This window comes from Ornithorhynchus anatinus, chromosome 5 (assembly GCF_004115215.2).
Source record: "Ornithorhynchus anatinus isolate Pmale09 chromosome 5, mOrnAna1.pri.v4, whole genome shotgun sequence".
Lineage (NCBI taxonomy): Eukaryota > Metazoa > Chordata > Mammalia > Monotremata > Ornithorhynchidae > Ornithorhynchus > Ornithorhynchus anatinus.
In genome coordinates this window covers 39,397,489-39,415,873 of record NC_041732.1, presented here as the reverse complement: position 1 = coordinate 39,415,873, position 18,385 = coordinate 39,397,489, and the positions used below count along the sequence as shown (strand labels likewise).

Genomic DNA, 18,385 nt, shown 5'->3' with positions numbered 1-18,385 from the left:
ATACAAAAGTAATACCTTCATTTTTGGTTCTTGGTTCTAATTTTGGTGGTTGGCATTACTGAGTCTTGGAGACAGTCTCAAATACATACTAATTTATGACCCATGAGGAGTGGTCAATTGGCAGTCATTAAATGGTCAGGCCCAATAGTTCAATAATAATAATAATGTTGGTATTTGTTAAGCGCTTACTATGTGCAGAGCACTGTTCTAAGCGCTGGGGGAGATACAGGGTAATCAGGTTGTCCTATGTGAGGCTCATAGTTAATCCCCATTTTACAAATGAGGGAACTGAGGCACAGAGAAATGAAGTGATTTGCCCACAGTCACACAGCTGACAAGTGGCAGAGCCAAGATTCAAACCATTGACCTCTGGCTCCCAAGCCCAGGCTCTTTCCACTGAGTCACATACGTAGAGGCTGAAAACCTGTATGTTTTGCAAACCTGTCATTCTCTCCTTCTACATAATGGTGGACACAAGGAAACGCACCTCAGGATCTTTATACTAATCCAGGAAAGCATTTTCAAATATGACCTGGACACTATCTGCAAGATTTAATGGCAGAGTTTCAGCTGGCTAATATTTTAGTTGTGACTTGCCATCATAAAAATTTGGTTCAACACTGAAACTTCTTAGTTTTCAGCTAATAATTAGAGTAGCTAACCTTGTTATTCAGTGCCTTATGGTCTCTGGTCACCTCTTTTTCTAGGCATGGTTTCTTGTCCTGATACTGAAATAGACCAAGGGACATTTAGAACAGGGGAAGGCCTCAGCATAGCAGTTTCTCCTGAGGCATTTCTTTTCTATTGTTCGTTATGTTGAATTGCGTTCTTGTTTCCATCAAAAGCAATGCCTATTCCCGTATTTAGTTCATCTGCTTGAATTTTATGAATCTCGTAGTGGTTCCTTCCAGTTCAGCAAACTGTGAAAGTGACTCTCTGTGGCATTGTAAAGTCTCATGATTTTATATCTTCATTTTGTCCATATCTTCAGTTGAAAGACTCACCTCCTTTTTAGATCCCTATTTTAACAGACTAACAGTTTTCTCAGGCCAGGAATATTTCCTAATCCAAACTCTGAGGCCTTCCCCATTTAAGCCCTCATTTTCCCTATTTCTTCTCTTATGCATTGCACTTGGATTTGTATCCTTTAAGCACTTCATATTCACCCCACCCTCTACCCCACAGCACTTACTTACATATCTCTAATTTACTTTAATGCCAATCTCCCCCTCTAGCCTGTAAATTCTTTTTGGGCAGGGAACGTGTCTATAAATCTGTTATATTATACTCTCCCAAGGGCTTAGTACAGTGCACAGCACACAGTAAACTCAGTAAATGAAATTGATTTGATTGATTTGATCTACCCTTTTTTTCATCGTCATTGCTACTGTAGCTGTCCATTCCCCCTTCATTAATTTCAGTCAGTATAGACAATCTAATACTTTTTTATTCAATTTTCATGTAAATTTTGGCTAAGTCTTTTCCATAGGATTTATATTTGATACTGACTCTCACATGCCCTCTTTTTCCATTTTCAGGGCTCTCCTGGTTTTATTTTTTTTCCTGTCACTCTTCTTTAGATATCTTTGACTATGTATCTCATCCCACAAATCCTTAAGTCTAATTTTCATTTGAATCCAAAATTTTTCTTACAATTGAATTTCTTATTCATCGTACATCCTCTTTTTCTGGAATCCATTTATCTTTATCTTCACATTTGCTTTCACAAAATGGTCTGAGTTGATCTCACCGCTCTTTTTGCCCTTGCCCTACAAACCATAGTGAGCCTCTACTCTCGTGAACTGTGTAATAAATCATGTTCCCTCAATTTCTATTACAGCAAACCACGTGACTACTCTGTTCCTCCTTTTTAACCTCTGGATATCCTTCACCCTCAAGATATTATTCTTTCAGGGTAGAAATAGTGCCCTGTTCTTCCCAAATCCCAAGCCATGGCTATTACATACTGCATTGATATTCCTTGAGGTTTTTGCCTTCTTACCAGCAGGAGGAGATGAAACATTTGAATTGAAATTTGAGATACAATTATTTTTTCATGTGACCTGGTTTGGTTCCTGCGGGGATGATCTAATGATGAATGACTCCTAGACAAATAGCAGAGGCCCATGCAGAAAACATAAAGAATGGGGATAACAAAGCAATTTAGTGCTGTTCATTTGCAGTAAGACATTTTCAGTGGAGCAACAAGAAAGTCAAAGTGGCTCAGAACTAATGTTCGTGGCTCAGAACTAATGTTCCTTAAGACATTGAAAAGATGGGAATATATTTTCTTATTCATTATTATTTTGTACATTTTTAGGCTCTTCCTATGAACATGTTTGAATGACCTGAACTTTCACATCACAGTGAAGTTGTGTATCATTATAGAAATTTTCCATTGGAATTTATACCCTGAAACTTCAGTCAGTGACTCAGCACAGCTACCATACATGGTGATGGCCCAGTCTGCCTGTCATGAACTGTTTTGGATCTACAGACGTTTGAGGATAAAAATTCCTGGCCTTGGTTGCCCCTGGAAGGTGCAGTGGGGCTTCAGTTTGTCGACTCTGTGAACCTAAAGTTTATTCTGGCCTGATCCAGCCTGATTGGTTTGTGGCTTTAGGGCATTCTTTATGTATTTAAGTGCAAACTAGGTGTCAAGTGCTGTTCTAAGTGCTGGGGTAGATGACAGGTGAATCAGGTTGGACATAATCCTTTCCCAAAATCTGGCTCACAGTCTTAATCCCCACTTTACAAATAAGGTAACTGAGTCGCAGAGAGGTTAAGTAACTTGCCCATGGTCACATGGCAGACAGGTGGTAGAGTCTAAATTAGAACCTGAATTCCCCCTCACCCCACCACCACCTCAGATCCATGCTCTATCCACTAAGCCCTGGTTTGTCCGGCATTCATGTGAAATTCTTTCAAACTGAGATTTGCAGTTTTTCCCTTCATTTGTTTCTGGATGGACAGTGATCCAATATATTTAAGTTAATTCCATCCCAACTAGGTAATTCAGGTCAAACAACCCACTCTGGGACCTGCATCAGCTAGATATGCTGCACAGACAAATGAAATTTGCCAGCTCTCCCCTTTAATGTGCATGATGTTTACATGGTCACCGTGACTATTTTTCCATTAAAAAATATGATAAAGTAGACTCTATATAAGTCTATCTTTTTCTTAAGTGCGACTTTTACTTCTGAGTTGTTGTTTAATCCCAGGGCCATGTAATTAAGCCCGTGGTTGGGTTTCACTCCATCACTGTATTTGAGTCTAGCCAAAAGAGAGTTAAGAAATTTCGAACAGCTCTCAAAGGGAACACAATCGCATCATTACCTTGTGCAGCGTACAGTTGGCCCAGTCATTTCAGCTCACTGGTGGTGGTGTTGAGTCACGGCCCAGTGATTTTAAAGGGTGTTAAAAGGCAGCTCCTTGAGTCTGATTTGCTTTGAGTCCAGTTGAAGCCCTCTGTAAGGTATGCAAAATTTAAGATGATACAGTTATAGCCAACATTGTAATAAAAACCACTACTGCTTTTGTGAGGCTTGGTATTGCAATATAGCAAACCCATGATTCACCAATTAAGAGCCCCTCCCTAACACCAAGCACATGTGATAAATGAAACCAAAAGGGAAGAGGGATTATTTTTATTGTGTACTCCTAATGGGATAAGGTCTTCTTTAGCTACAGTATAAATATCATTTTACAACTGGTCTTTAAAGAATAGCTCCTATTTTACTTAGCATAAGATAACAGCGAGTATTATCTTCTACATTATTTAACACTCATTATACCTTGGTTATAAAAGTACTTATTAATCATCCCAATTATGACAGTTGCTTTACTGTTTTAATATTTTGAAGAGGAAAAAGTTGAATCTTCAGAATATTGAGTGATTGTTGACCTTTTTCTTTTCAATTTGTTTTTAATATTTCTCCTGAACATAATCCAAGAAGGTCACCAGTTCTATTAGCAACCTCCTGAAATTACCAGTCAAGATGTCAAGTCCTAAATTGGACAGATTAGTTTGCTTAATCTCTCATTAGCCATTGACTATGTTGCTCTTTTGGAGACAAATTTTGGAGTTGAACTATAGAGATTCTAGTCTACAGAATCTTCTATTCTTCAAAGAACATAAGCCATGTACCAAGGGGCAAACATCCTTCCACCTTTTTTCTAGTGTACATTAAGATCTCATGCTAAAATACAGCTTCCTCTTCTTGGACAGGGGAAAGACAGTCAAGGCAAGATATGATTGAGGGAAGAATGTAACATAGAGCATGATGCATTGTAAATGGTTTCTGGGATTTCAATCAGTGTTATATACTGAGCATTTACCGTGTACAGAGCACTGGGAGACTTGCTTTGGGCTTAGGAGACTGCAGTCTGTAAAATTCTGATTGGAAGGGATTGTGTCTACCAAGTCTTGAAAAAAGCACGGACCTGAAAGTCAGAGGACTTGGGTTCTAATCCCATCTCTGCCATTTGCTTGCTGTGTGAACGTGGGTAAGTCACTTAGCTTCTCTCTGCCCCAGTTTCCTCAGTTGTAAAATAGGGATGCAATAACTTGTTCTTGCTCCCATTTAGACTCTGTGGTCTGTGTGGGACAGAAACTGTGCCTGACTTGATTACCTTATATCTACTCCAGCTCTTAGAATGAGACTTGACACACAGTGCTTTTTTATGGTATTTAAGCACTTACTGTGTGTCAAATACTAAGCTCTGGGGTAGATACAAGTTAACGAGGCTGGAAAAAGTGTCCAGCATAGGGCTCACAGTCTAAGTAGGAGGGAAAACAGGAGAAATGAAGCATGGAGAAATTGTGACTTGCTCTAGTCACATAACAAGCATTTGGGCAGAGCCTGAATTAGAACTCAGGTCCTCTGACTCCCTGGCTTGTGCTCTTTCTATTAGGCCATGCTTCTCATGAAGTGCAACACAAAATGCACAAAACAAACAAAAAAACCTTGTGTATACTTTGTGTATATATGTATATATACTTTATGAATATATCTATATGGATCTGTATACACATAAATATATAAACATACCTATATATAACATATATAAATTATAGATATAAAATATTTACAACTAGGGTGGTTAAAAGAAATATTTGAATATAGAAGATATATAAAATATTTAGATGTAGGCCTTATGTTTAGGACTTTAAAGTTAATTATAAAATTATTTTTTTAATTGTCTAGGTTCTTGTCACATGCAAATAAGGATTTTTGTTTTTTCCGAATATGATTCTAATCACATTTAGCATATCTAGCAGCCAGTGATTTGAAGGACTGATTCAGGTAAAACAAGCTAAGTTGGTGACCAAAATCCAATGGGTGTCTGTACAAAATAAACCGTGCCACAGTATAAAAATTTAGAAAGAAAAAGATTTGGTACAGTATGGTTCATCTTATTAGTAATTGAGTGTCCACTTGGTGTAGTGCATTGTACTAGGCTCTTGGGAAGTACAGAATAAAGAAGTGACCCATTACACATAGTGGATAGAGCATGGGCCTGAGAGTCAGAAGGTCATGAGTTCTAATCCTGGCTCCATGACTCATCTGCTGTGTGACCTTGGGCAAGCCTTTTCACTTCTTCGTGCCTCAGTTACCTCAGCTGTAAAATGGGGATTGAGACTGTGAGCCCCACATGGGACGGGGACTGTGTTCAACCTGATTTGCTTGTATCCACCCTAGTGCTTCATAAAGTGCCAGGGCACATAGTAAGCATTTAACAAATACCACAGTTATTATTATTATCATTATTATTATTATTAACTTACACTCTAATGTGGGGGAGACAGATATAAAATATTTACAACTAGGGTGGTTAAAATAAATATTTGAATATAGAAGAATGGCTTGAGGTTTTACAGTGCAGAGAAAGGTAGCTTGGTACTGACCTTCTTCTTGCAGTATAGCTCAGACCAGAAAATATTAGCTTGAGCACAAAGAAGCAGTATTCTTACAGTAAGATGGTTTGCTTGTGCAGGTCTTCTGTCTGGCTTGGTAGGCTGCCATCTTCCTGTAGGGGTTTTGGAGAACTGGTCCTGGAGGTTTCTGCTCTTGACCTGCTTAAACTGCTTGAGGGTCCACTGCTGGCAACGTATATGGGTATGGGGCAATAATAATAATAATAATGCTGGTATTTGTTAGTGCTACTATGTGCAGAGCACTGTTCTAAGCACTGGAGCAGATACAGGCTAATCAGGTTGTCCCACGTGAGGCTCACAGTCTTCATCCCCATTTTACAGAGAAGTGAAGTGAGTTGCCCGCAGTCACAAAGCTGAAGAGTGGCAGATGCAGGATTTGAACCCGTGACCTCTGACTCCCAAGCCCGTGCCCTTTTCACTGAGTCATGCTGATTCCCGTGGGCTATGGGGTTGGGGTAAGGCCTGGGGAGGCATTTGAATTTCATCTGACATCAAGCTTATTCATTCATTCAGTCGTATTTATTGAACACTTAGTGTGTGCACAGCACTGTAATAAGCATTTGGGAGAGGACAATATAACAGACCTATTCCCTGCCCATAACAAGCTTACAATCTAGAGGGGGAGACAGACATTAATATAAATAAATTACAGATATGTACATAAGTGTTGGGCTTGGAGGGGAGATGAATAAATCGAGCAAGATAGGTCGATGCAGAAGTGAAAGGGAGAAGAGGAAAGAAGAGCTTGGGGGGGGAGATGTGCCTTCAGTAAGGCTTTGAGTGCAGGGAGAGTAATTATCTATCACATTTGAGAAAGGAGGATGTTTCAAGCCAGAGGTAGGATGTGGGAGAGGGATTGGTTTCTAGATGGATGGGATCAAGGTACAGTGAGAAGGTTAGCATTAGAGGAACAAAGTGTATGGACTGGGTTGTAGTAGGAGAGTAGTGAGGTAAAGGTAGGAGGGGGCAAGGGGATTGAGTTCTATAAAGCCATGGTGAGGAGTTTTTGTTTGCAGAGGTGGATGCGCAACCACTGGAGTTTCTTGAGGAGTAGGGAAATGTGGCTTGAATATTTTTGTAGAAAAATGATCTGGACAGCAGAGTGATGTATAGACTGGAGTGGGGAGAGACAGGAAGCAGTGAAGTCATCAAGGAAGCTGATACATTAATGAAGGTGGGATTTTATCTCTATTGCTGTATTGTACTTTCTAAGCATTTAGTACAGTGCTCTGCAGACAGTAAGTGCTCAGTGAATACAATTATTACCACATTAATCCAATCTCTTATTCACTTTGGAGGAAAGGGTGGATTTTAGATGTTGTGAAGGTGGAATTTACAGGATTTAGTGATGGATTGAATATGTGGGTTGAATGAAAGAGAGGAGTCAAGGATAATGCCAAGGTTATGGGTTTGTGAGTCAGGAAGGATGGTGGTGCCATCTATAGTGATGGGAAATTCAGGGGAAGGATAGGGTTTGGGTGGAAAGGTAAGCAGTTCTGTTTTAGAAATGTTAAGCTTGAGGTGACAGGAGGACATCCTTTAGAGATGTTTTGAAGGCAGGAGGAAATGCTCCCAGAATGGGCTTGAGGATAAGGTTAGTGCTGCACACCTCCCAAATACATTTTCTGCATGTTAAATTTCTTTAGCACTAGCTATGGCTTGTATACAAGCATCCTAGACACAGTATTTTTCAAGGAAAAATGATCAAGCACCAAGCCTGTTTTTTCTAGCAGAGACCTGATCTGTCAGTCAGATTCTCGTAATGCAGTGTTATAATTGGGGTATTCGTTAAACACTTACTATGTAAAGCCTAGTGGATTAAAGCATAGTCCTGAGCACCTGAAGTACCCGTATTCTTATCCTGGCTCCACCAGGCCTTGGCCAAGTTGCTTCACTTCTTTCTGCCTCAATTACTTCATCGGTAAAATGGGGAGTAAGACTGTGAGCCACATGTGGGACATGGACTGTGCCCAACTGGATTAGCTTGTACCTATCCCAGCACTTAATATAGTACCTGGAACAAACGTGCTTTTTTTAATTAAAAAAAGTACTGTACTAAACACTGGGGTTTTTAGGATTGTTAGACCCTTTGAGGAGCTGCCTTACTTCATTTTCGAGCCATTGGGACACCATTTAATAAAGGACAGTGCAGCATGAAGGAACAGTTAATTCTGTAACACAGGGATCTGGGCAGCCACTTGACAACCTCTGCCTGTCCTGTGGTCCGTCAACTTAACGATACTTTTGCTGCCTCAGCTGAAGACCCTGGAGGAGAAGGGAATGTGGAAAGAGAGTGTGGCCTTATGGATAGAGCACAGGCCTGGGAGTTAGAAGGGCCTGGATTCTAATTCTAGATCTGCCAATTGTCTGTTGTGACCTTGGGTAAGTCACTTAGCTTCTCTTGTGCTTCAGTTACCTTATCTGTAAAATGGGGGTTAAGACTGTGAGCCCATGTGGGACATGGACTGTGTCCAACCAGATGAGCTTGTATCTATCCAGCATTTAATACAGTGCCTGGCACATAGTAAGCGCTTGACAAATACTATTTAAAACAATGGGTTCTGCCAGCCACTGCTGTGGAGAAGGCAGTGTATATGGGTGTGTGTATGTATGTATAGCTGTCCTTTTTCTAAGAAAACACTTCACAGAATAAGAGTCTATCCACGTGGCAAGTACCTGTTACTCAGGCATGGTCCTGTTGTGAGACTTTTTGAGGTTGAAGGCTCTGTGAAGTATCCCAACACAAGAAAGCCATACTCGTGAATTGTTTCTCCAGAGATAGTGAGGTTTTACACAGGACCATTCATATTCTCTCTCCTGGTGCAGGCTGCTGGGGAAAGAGATGCAGTCTGTGCCCTTGAGACAGAAGTTATCTCTCTCTGTGGGTCCTCTGCAGCAGCAGAAATTGCTGTGCCCTCCACTACTTTTCGCCAGTTGTGGAGGGAAGAAGCAGTAGTAGTATTTATTGAGCAATTACCATTTGCTAAACATTGAGTTAATTACAAGGAAAACAAATTATGAGCCCTTGTAGAAAAGGGGAGTGGGTCTAGTCTAAACCGGAGGGTGAAGAGGCCCATAGAACAAGAACACTGGAAAACTAAGGGACAATCAATGACTAAATCAATAGTCCAAGACAGCATCGTAAAACAAAGCCACACACTTATTGGAAGACAACTTGTACTCATCAAGTTTCCAAGCACAGTATTTGATTACAAACCTGGCTGCCCCTCCAACACTGGAACAGTTTCGAAAGCTGCTTAAGGGCAGGGGCCTTCTGTTTCATGTTGGTCCAGCAGAAGGAAAACAAGCTGGATCTGTATGGGGGGGCATTTAAAAAATCAGGGGTCGCTGGCCTGGTTGGCCATTCACAGTGTTCATGGCTACCAGAGGCTGAGCCGTCCTGCAGGGTCCATGTGCTTTACCAGGCAATTTAGTATAATATAATGCCAGCTGGTGGCTCTTAAAGAATCAGGGATCACAGTCCTGCATGGCTACTGGTAGGCTGTCTCTCAGGCCCGCAATCTCGGTGTCATCCTTGACTTATCTCTCTCGTTCACCCCATACATCCTATCCGTTACCAAGACCTGCCGGTTTCACCTTTACAATATCGCCAAGATCCGCCCTTTCCTCTCCACCCAAACTGCTACCTTACTGCTACAGGCTCTCGTAATATCCCAGCTAGACTACTGTGTCAGCCTTCTCTCTGATCTCCCTTCCTCCTCTCTCTCCCTGCTTCAGTCTATTCTTCACTCCGCTGCCCAGCTCATCTTCCTGCAGAAACGCTCTGGGCATGTCACTCCCCTTCTAAAACACCTCCAGTGGTTGCCTATCAACCTCCATTCCAAACAAAAGCTCCTCACTCTAGGCTTCAAGGCTCTACATCACCTTGCCCCCTTCCTACCTCTCGTCCCTTCTCTCTTTCTACTGCCCACCCCGCACGCTCCGCTCCTCTGCTGCCCACCTCCTCACCATCCCTCGGTCTCACCTATCCCGCCATCGACTCCTGGGCCACATCCTCCCGCGGTCCTGGAACGCCCGCCCTCCTCACCTCCGCCAAACTAATTCTCTTCCCCTCTTCAAAACCCTACTTAAAACTCACCTCCTCCAAGAGACCTTCCCAAACTGAGCTCCCCTTCTCCCTCTACTCCCTCTACCACCCCGCCTTCACCTCTCCGCAGCTTAACCCTCTTTTCCCCCCATTTCCCTCTGCTCCTCCCCCTCTACCTTCCCATCGCCTCAGCACTGTACTCATCTGCTCAACTGTATATGTTTTCATTACCCTATTTATTTTGTTAATGAAATGTACATCGCCTTGATTCTATTTAGTTACCATTGTTTTTACGAGATGTTATTCCCCTTGACTCTATTTATTGCCATTGTTCTTGTCTGTCTGTCTCCCCCGATTAGACTGTAAGCTAGTCAAACAGCAGGGACTGTCTCTATTTGTTGCCGACTTGTTCATTCCAAGCCCTTAGTACAGTGCTCTGCACATAGTAAGCGCTCAATAAATACTATTGAATGAATGAATGAATGCTGTACACTAAGGTACCCTGAACACCACAAGTACTTTACGGGGCAATTAGCAAAATATATTGACAACATATTCAGGGGTGACAGTAAAACTTGACTCATTCTGAAATGGAGCTGAGGAGAGATGAGACGGTGGCTCCTTTAAAACCTGACTGTTCCCGTAAGACTGGATGTTGTGAAGAAGGGCAGAGGGTGGGAAGTGAGGTCTTTCTAGTTGCAGCCCAGTGTGGCTGAGCCATGGCTTTCCAGCCTGGGCCAGAGATTGACATTCTTCAGCCTTGCCCTATGCCCCAGACTCAAGCAGGGGCTGGAACCATGGAAGAGTCAGATTCACATCTTGGCACAAACACCAGTGAGGGGCAGCCCAGCTGCATTTATTCAGTCGTATTTGAACACTTATTGTGTGCAGAGCACTGTACGAAGGGCTTGGAAAGTACAGTTCAATAGTGGAGTCCTCAGTCTAGGAGGCTCAGCTGAGCATTTTTTTTAATAGCATTTGTTACGTGCTTACTGTTTGCCAGGACTGTTCTAACACTGGGATAGATACAACCTAATCTGGTTGGGCACAGTCCATGTGCCACATGGAGTTCATAGTCTTAAATTCTTTGTGCCTCTCAGTTACCTCTTCTGTAAAATGGGATTAAGTGGCATGCCCAAGGTCACACAGCTGACAAAGTGTCAGAGCTGGAACTAGAACCCAGGTCCTTCTGACTTCCAGGCCTGTTCTCTATTCACTAGGCAATGCTGCTTCTCTGAGCATTCAAAATAAAAACCCCAAAAGTGTTGGGTCTGAAATCATTATAAATGGAACAGTTGATCTAACAGTTATTCTTTTACCAGACCATTCTGTCTTCCGGCCCTGGTCATAGGCCCCTTTCAGTGGAATGTGACCCACCCTAGCCCCTTTCTCCAGGGATGCCCTGGTCCCTGTAAACAATGGTGCTGACTCAGAGCTGAGGAGGAGAGAGGCTGGGTGCTTAGAGCAAAAACACCAGACTCAAGTGCCTGGTGCTGAATTTGAACTGGACAGAAATTATAGCAGCTGGAAACCACGGTGGAGAGACACCCTGTGACAGGAGTGCAGAGCTGAATTCCCATCTCTGATCATTTCTCACCTTGTTCTTTTCCCTAGGTGCTGGGAAGTTGGGTTGGATATATTCAATATAAGTGGAAAACATGGGAAAGTTTTTTGGGAAAAAAGCAAAAGCACAACTTTCTTTTTTTAAACTCAATATCAGGCATAGATTTACTAACTAGAAATGGGAGATGACTTTCACTTTGATTAGCAGAACCCCAAAGTTTAGGAGCTGTCACATTTCTTTATAAAGTACTTTTTTTTTTTTTATCAACTAAAGATTACTCAAGGGACCTCAAAGAGTTAAGGCAACTTTCAAAGGACCTAACGTACCACCAGGAAATCGTTTATATCCAAGGAGAATTCTAGGAAATGTCTAGTGGAAAGAGGCCAGAGTCATACTTAGTCCCTGTCCTACATGGGGTTAATAGTCTGTGTCCAACCTGATTACCTTGTATCTACCCCAGTGCTTAGAACAGTGCTTGACACAGTGTTCATTCATCCACTCAATTGCATTTATTGAGTGCTTACTGTTTGCAGAGAACTGTATTAAGCACTTGGGAAAGTACAGCACAACAATAAACAGTGGCATTCCCTGTTCACAACGAGCTAACAGTCTAGAGGAGGGGAGACAGACATCAATAAAAATAAAATTACAGGTATGTATGTAAGTGCTGTGGGGATGGGAGAGAGCAAGAGCAAAAGGAGCAAGTCCAGGCATGGCAGAAGGGAGAAGGAGATGAGGAAAAGTGGGGCTTAATCTGGGAAGGCCTCTTGGAAATGTGCCTTCAATGAGGCTTTCAATAGGGGAAGAGTAATGGTGTGTTGGATTTGAGAAGGGAGGGCAATACAGACCAGGGGCAGGACATGGGCTAGGAGTTGGTGTTGAAACAGATGAAACTGAGGCACAGTCAGTCTAAGGTTAGCATTAGAGGAGTGAAGTGTGTGGGGGCTGGGTTGTAGAAGGAGAGAAGCAAGGTGAGGTAGGAGGGGGGAGAGTTGGTAGAGTGCTTTAAATTCCATGGTGAGATTTTATTTGAAATGGAGGGGGGATGGGCAACCACAGGAGTTTTTTGAGGAGAGGGGTGACATGTCCTGAACATTTCTGTAGAAAAATGATCCGGACAGCAGAGCAAAGTATGGACTGGAGTTGGGTGGGACAGGAGTCTGGGAAGTCAGCAAGGAGGCTGTTGTAGTAATCTAGGCAGGATAGGATGAGTGATTGTATTCACACGGTAGCAGTTTGGGTGGAGAGGAAAGGATGGATTTTAGCGATGTTGTCAAGGTGGGACCGATAGGATTTGGTGACAGATTGAAAATGTGGGCTGAATGACAGAGAGGAGTAAGCATTTAATACATTCCTAAATACATATTAAAAGAAATGCCATATTGTGAAGGTCAGGAGACCAGACCAAACTCTGCCATGGGCCTGCTGTGTGACCTTGGGAAAGTCACTTAACCTATCTGGGCCTCAGTTTCTTGGTAGGGAACATGTCTGCCAACTCTACTGCATTGTCCTCTCCTGAGTGCTTTTCACAGTGGTCTGCACATAGTAAGCACTGAATAAATAACCTTCATTTCTGAAACTGTACAATGGGAACAAGATACCTGCTCTTTTTACATCTTAGATTGTGAGCCACAGGTGGGACAAGGATAGTGTCTGATAGTTATATCTAGCCTACTGTTTATTACAGTGCTTGGTGCTTAACAGAAAGCCATAACTGAATAGCCTCATATTCTGTTTTTGTTGAATTCCACTGAGTCCTGATTAGTTAATAGTCTTCTAGGCAGAGCCAGTAAAGGGCCCCAAAAACTTTCCCAGAATGATCTGTTGGCATTTCTCCTAGTCAAGAAATGGGATTGGAAACATCTAGCACTTAGCTTTTATCAATTTAGGATTTTTCCTGTCAAGATATTCTCCAGGGTCTATGGCAGAATGCAAAGGAGGTTTGTTTCAACAGGCAAGCATACTGATTTTAGGATGTAATAAAAACCTTCACCAGCCCCATGATTTAAGATGAGGTGCCATGTTTCTAAACCTGCAAATCATGCCATTACCTTAAGTTTTCTCAAAGGTACAACTGTGGGTTGTACTATTCCAAAATCCAACAGCCATTTTAACAGCAGATTAGAATCATCATGAGTCAGCAGACGTTGGATATTTTTACGATAATACTTATAGACTGAAGTGGTGAAAATGGCAGGGATCCAAACTTTAGCACTTCATTTTGGAGAGAGAGACCTGCTTTCTACTGGTAACACTCCAGAAATATAGAAAAAACTTGGATTTGAAGGACATTTATTATTGTTGCTTTACTTTGAGCTTGGAATTATTCATTTTCTAGGCTCATACTGACATTCTTATTAGAAATTTGGTGAGGACACTGAATAAAAATTCTCTTTTGCATCTACCCACAGTGGTTTGTTAGAATCTCACAGAAAGGTCTAGCTTTTCATTCATTCAGTTGTATTTGTTAAGCACTTCCTGTGTGCAAAGCACTGTACTAAGCACTGTATACAATAACAAATGGATACATTCCCTTCCCACAATGAGCTTTTCATAAGATTTACACATTTTATGATCTCTGGTTAGTTCTACCAGTTGGCCAAGATTCACTTTGAAGTGTATAATATTATTAACACAAGTCCTGCTACAAATTAGCAAAATGACTAGTCATTCACAACAGATTAAGCATTTTCACTTTTTTTTTGGCCTTTCTAAAAAGTGCAATGTAAAGGAATTTCAAATTATCTTTCATAAAATTTATCACCCTCTTAATTTATGCAAGGACAGCAGACAATCTGCCAGAATGTCAAGAGCAAGATGAATTAGAACATAGGAAAGGGCATTAGTGGGTCAGAAAAATGGCCCATCCATATCAGTAGTCTTCTCTGATGGTAGAAGTAGAGTCCTTGAAGGAACAGTGTATTTTTCCCTTATTAGATAGGGTGGAAATTTTAAATTCCTCTATTCTTCCTACATAATCTTGTCTTTCTCTCTGGAAATCAAATTTCTACAAACACCCTGCCAGTGTTTGGAACACCATTATCCCGCAAATTTCTCTAAACAACTGGAATCTTAACAGGAAAGTTTAAAGCAGTGTAGTCCTTTTCCTTCATTACTTTTTGTCTGAGTCATTTTGGATTTGGCCGCAAAAACAGCTTCACAAACAACACAATAAGATATTAAAAGAAGGATTTGTTGTCTTCTTTAACAGCGTGTGAATCCTTTTGAAAGGCTGAGGCAATTGGGGATTGGTTGGGTAGTTTGGGATATAGGAAGTGCATGCAACTCCTTCCTCATGCCCCAGCATTCTCCTCCCTATTTCCTATCTGCGCAGTTCTGTCTTCTGCAGAAGTGGAACTGCACCAAAAATGGCCATGGTTAGCTGGAGGGGGAGATTGGCAGTTATTTCATACCCTTTAGTCCTCCCCTCTCCAGGATCACTATAAAGGCAACACTTGAGGCCTGTGGGATCTGCAGAGGTTCTTTTGATTTGGGTGTTGGTGGCCATCTAGGAGGTATTAGAAGCCCTAGGGAGTCAGTGGGGGAGCAGAGAGAAGTCTTTGTGGATGTGTCCATCTAGCATCTCTCCACTCCCCAGCATGTCTTTATCATTCCTACCAGGTGCAGATTTGTTATTGTGTATAGCACATAGAAAAGAAACACAGAAGAAAAAAGTTATCTTACATGTGTGATTGCACTCTTTTGTGGTTAGCTCGCTTCCACGCTGGCCTGGTGTACAAGGAATTCCACCATTTCTGAACTCTTAAAATAATTTGTTCTGCAAATGTGTCTCCAGAGCTTTTATTACAGTTTGTGGGGTTTAAACTGGAGTTGATTCATATAATTATTCCTAGTGTGATTCATATGTGTTTGGTTTTGTGCTGATTTTGCCTTGAAACATTGTTGCCCTGTAAAAATTGCTGCTCCAGGGTCTAAGATTTCTGTCCCTCCTGGTCCGTTCAGTCGTATTTATTGAGCGGTTACTATGTGCAGAGCATTGTATGATGTGCTTAGGAGGGTACAATACAACACAGTTGGTAGACACATTCCCTGCCTCCAAGGAGCTTAGACTAGACTGGGGGTCTGGGAGAGATGGGAGGGAAACAGATATTACAATAAATTCCAGATGGATACCCAAGTGCTGTGCGGCCATGTTTCTCCCTTACTTCTGTGGTCTGGCTCAGCATATATCACACCTGCCCAAAGCTCAGAATTTCTGCCAGGACAGCTTGTGATTATGGGCTATTTGTTCAGTAAACAAAATTTTAATTCAAGCATTAAATTTTGATGGAAGATTCCTAAAAAAGGGGAATAATAATTGTGGTATTTGTTAATCACTTATGGGCCAAGCATTGTACCACTCTGGGGTGGATACCAACAATTGGGTTGGACACAGTACCTGTCCCGCATGGAGCTCACAGTCTCAATCCCCATTTTACAGATGAGTGAGTAGAGGCACAGTGAAGTGTATGTGTATGTATAACTTTCCATGCAGCCCAGGATGAGCAGCCTTTTGCCATCTCTAAAGCTGTGCATTGCTCCTCCTGCTCTGGTATGGAAAGAGCTCGGAGCCTGACCTTCTGCTGGTGGCCATGCTCCCCAACACCAAGACCAAAGTTGGATGAGAAGTAGGGAAATTGCAGGGGTAGATAGATGGGAGAATCTGCCCAGTACTGGGAGCAAAGGCCTTGGAGTTCCATTAGAGCTAGATGGATTGCCCAAGTTTTCTCTGCCTTTCTTTCCCTGTCTACCACCATCCCAGCAGTCCCACACCTTGATTCTCTATCATTTAGTTGAGTTGTGTATTTTAATTTTCACTCAATTCTGTGGTTCCTTGATTCAATTTCTCCCACAATTTTTTCATATGAAATGATCATCACACAGTTGAAGTTATTTCACAAGACTGCTTCTGATTTATGTTTAATAAAAAGAATAATACAGGGAAAATATTAAAAACAGGTGAACTAACCAAAAACAATTCACCCAAATTCCATTTTCCTCCTGTAAACCTAGTGGGGCATTAGCTTCTGCCCTCATCCAAAGAGTCTATGTGCCCAGAAATACTGAGCAGCAAAAGCTAGAATTTCTTTTTTCAATCTGGACCTGAATGTTCCTTCTGTCCTCCCTGACCCCCACATACTTACTACCAATAAAGTGCTTTCTCTTACCACTCCCCTTCATTACAGTTCTCCTTACAGTGAAAGTGGAAGTGTGGCCTGGTGGGAGGGGAAAGCCAGAGAAGAGAGTAAAGGGAAGGAAATTGAGATATCTCTCCGAGTGATATATGAGAAGGCATTTATTTGTTAAATTTCTATAGCTCTATTTCTCCAAAGAGTCTTAGAGTCTTTGAAGATAAATTTGAGGACTTAAAAAAAAATCAACACTCTTCAAAGATGAGAGCCAAAAGCAGTTAGGGAAAGAATGAGGATGATTTTGGTTATGGGAGGGGGGAATAGAGAGGAAAGAAAGGGAGAAGAGAGCAAATGATGAAAAATATATCTGATATGGGTAAATAGAATACAAACTTATCCTTGTATTTGATCATCATGAAGTAATACTCATGGCTGGACACAAGATACAGGGTTTGAGGATTCTTGCCAGGCTAATTCCAATTGGCATTATTTTCTGGACTCTATTATAAATATTTTAATTTACATGCATTTTTAATATTTCTCTTTTTAAACATTAGGGTAGTAGCCTATTTCTCATGATAATTCTAAACACTCAGTTTTTTCCCACTGGCTTTTCTTCCTCCTCATCACCTGTCCTGAAAGACCTGTATAAAATGTCTCTGTTATGCTTCCCCTACTCCACTCTCTTAGATAACATTCACTCTCATGGCTTCAGCTCCCACATCTAGGTCAACACCAAAAGAGCTCAGCTCCATCCCTGGGGCAAGGATGGTGGAGCGTTTCATCCTAATGTTGTAAAGCTAGCCCCCTCCCGGAATATTCCAGATGATCTTGCTGGGGAGGAATCTCACCTGAGCCAGCCAGAAATCTTACTTTTTGCTCTGCTGGTAAGGAACATAATGGACTGGTTTGAGTTTTAACTCCTTTCATTTCTTTTGTCCCCCTTCTGAGAAAAGTTCAACTGAACTGTGAAATGATCAAAAGCTTGGCAGCTAGAGGGATAAGGAGGAAAAATGAAGAGATTGGACAATTCACAACCTGGATACTCTGTCCTTGTATAACAGGGAGTTGGCTGAAACACATTTGGCCGTTTGACAAGAGATTCTTATCAATTTGGTGCCATTAGACCATTGAGGAAAAGAAATCTGGATGAGTTTCTCTGGAACCCATCTGTTTGTGCACAGAACAGTCTCTAACAAAGTGAAAAGGGACATTATTACCTTAAGAGTTAGAATAAAGTCCAGATTGTTTAGACATCTGAGTCCATGACGGTTGCCTTAGTCAAGGAAATAGGAAAGGAGTATTTCTAATATATATCAAAAATGTGCGTAAGTTATCAAAACTTTTAATCTTCCTACTGTTATGAACATTTGGTTAGAGGGAACACAAAAGAATACTTACATGGCTGAAGTGTATTTAAAAGGTCTCAAGATTTGATTGGTCACTAAGAAAAGATGTCTTAACCTAGTATAACTACGTGAAACTACTGTTTTTGAGCTAATATTAGTTTAATTAGATTGAATGAATTCTTCATGTTGTGGTGATCCAGTCATTGAATTAGAAGTGAATTGGAAAAAATGATCTGGATGTGAACTAATTGAAGAAAGGTTTGGTGGCAGGGGCAGTAGGGATGCGCGGGAGTTAGTGGGGAAAGGTTTCTTGGCCCAATACTACATGAAAAAAGACAAACGCAGTAAAGG

General features: G+C 41.5%; 1 protein-coding gene across 5 annotated transcripts in view; it reads left to right on the top strand.

Moving 5' to 3' along the window:
• The window catches only part of ZMAT4 (zinc finger matrin-type 4), a 255,411-nt gene that overhangs the window by 99,572 nt on the left and 137,454 nt on the right, over positions 1-18,385 (top strand). The gene's annotated exons all lie outside the window — the stretch shown is intronic.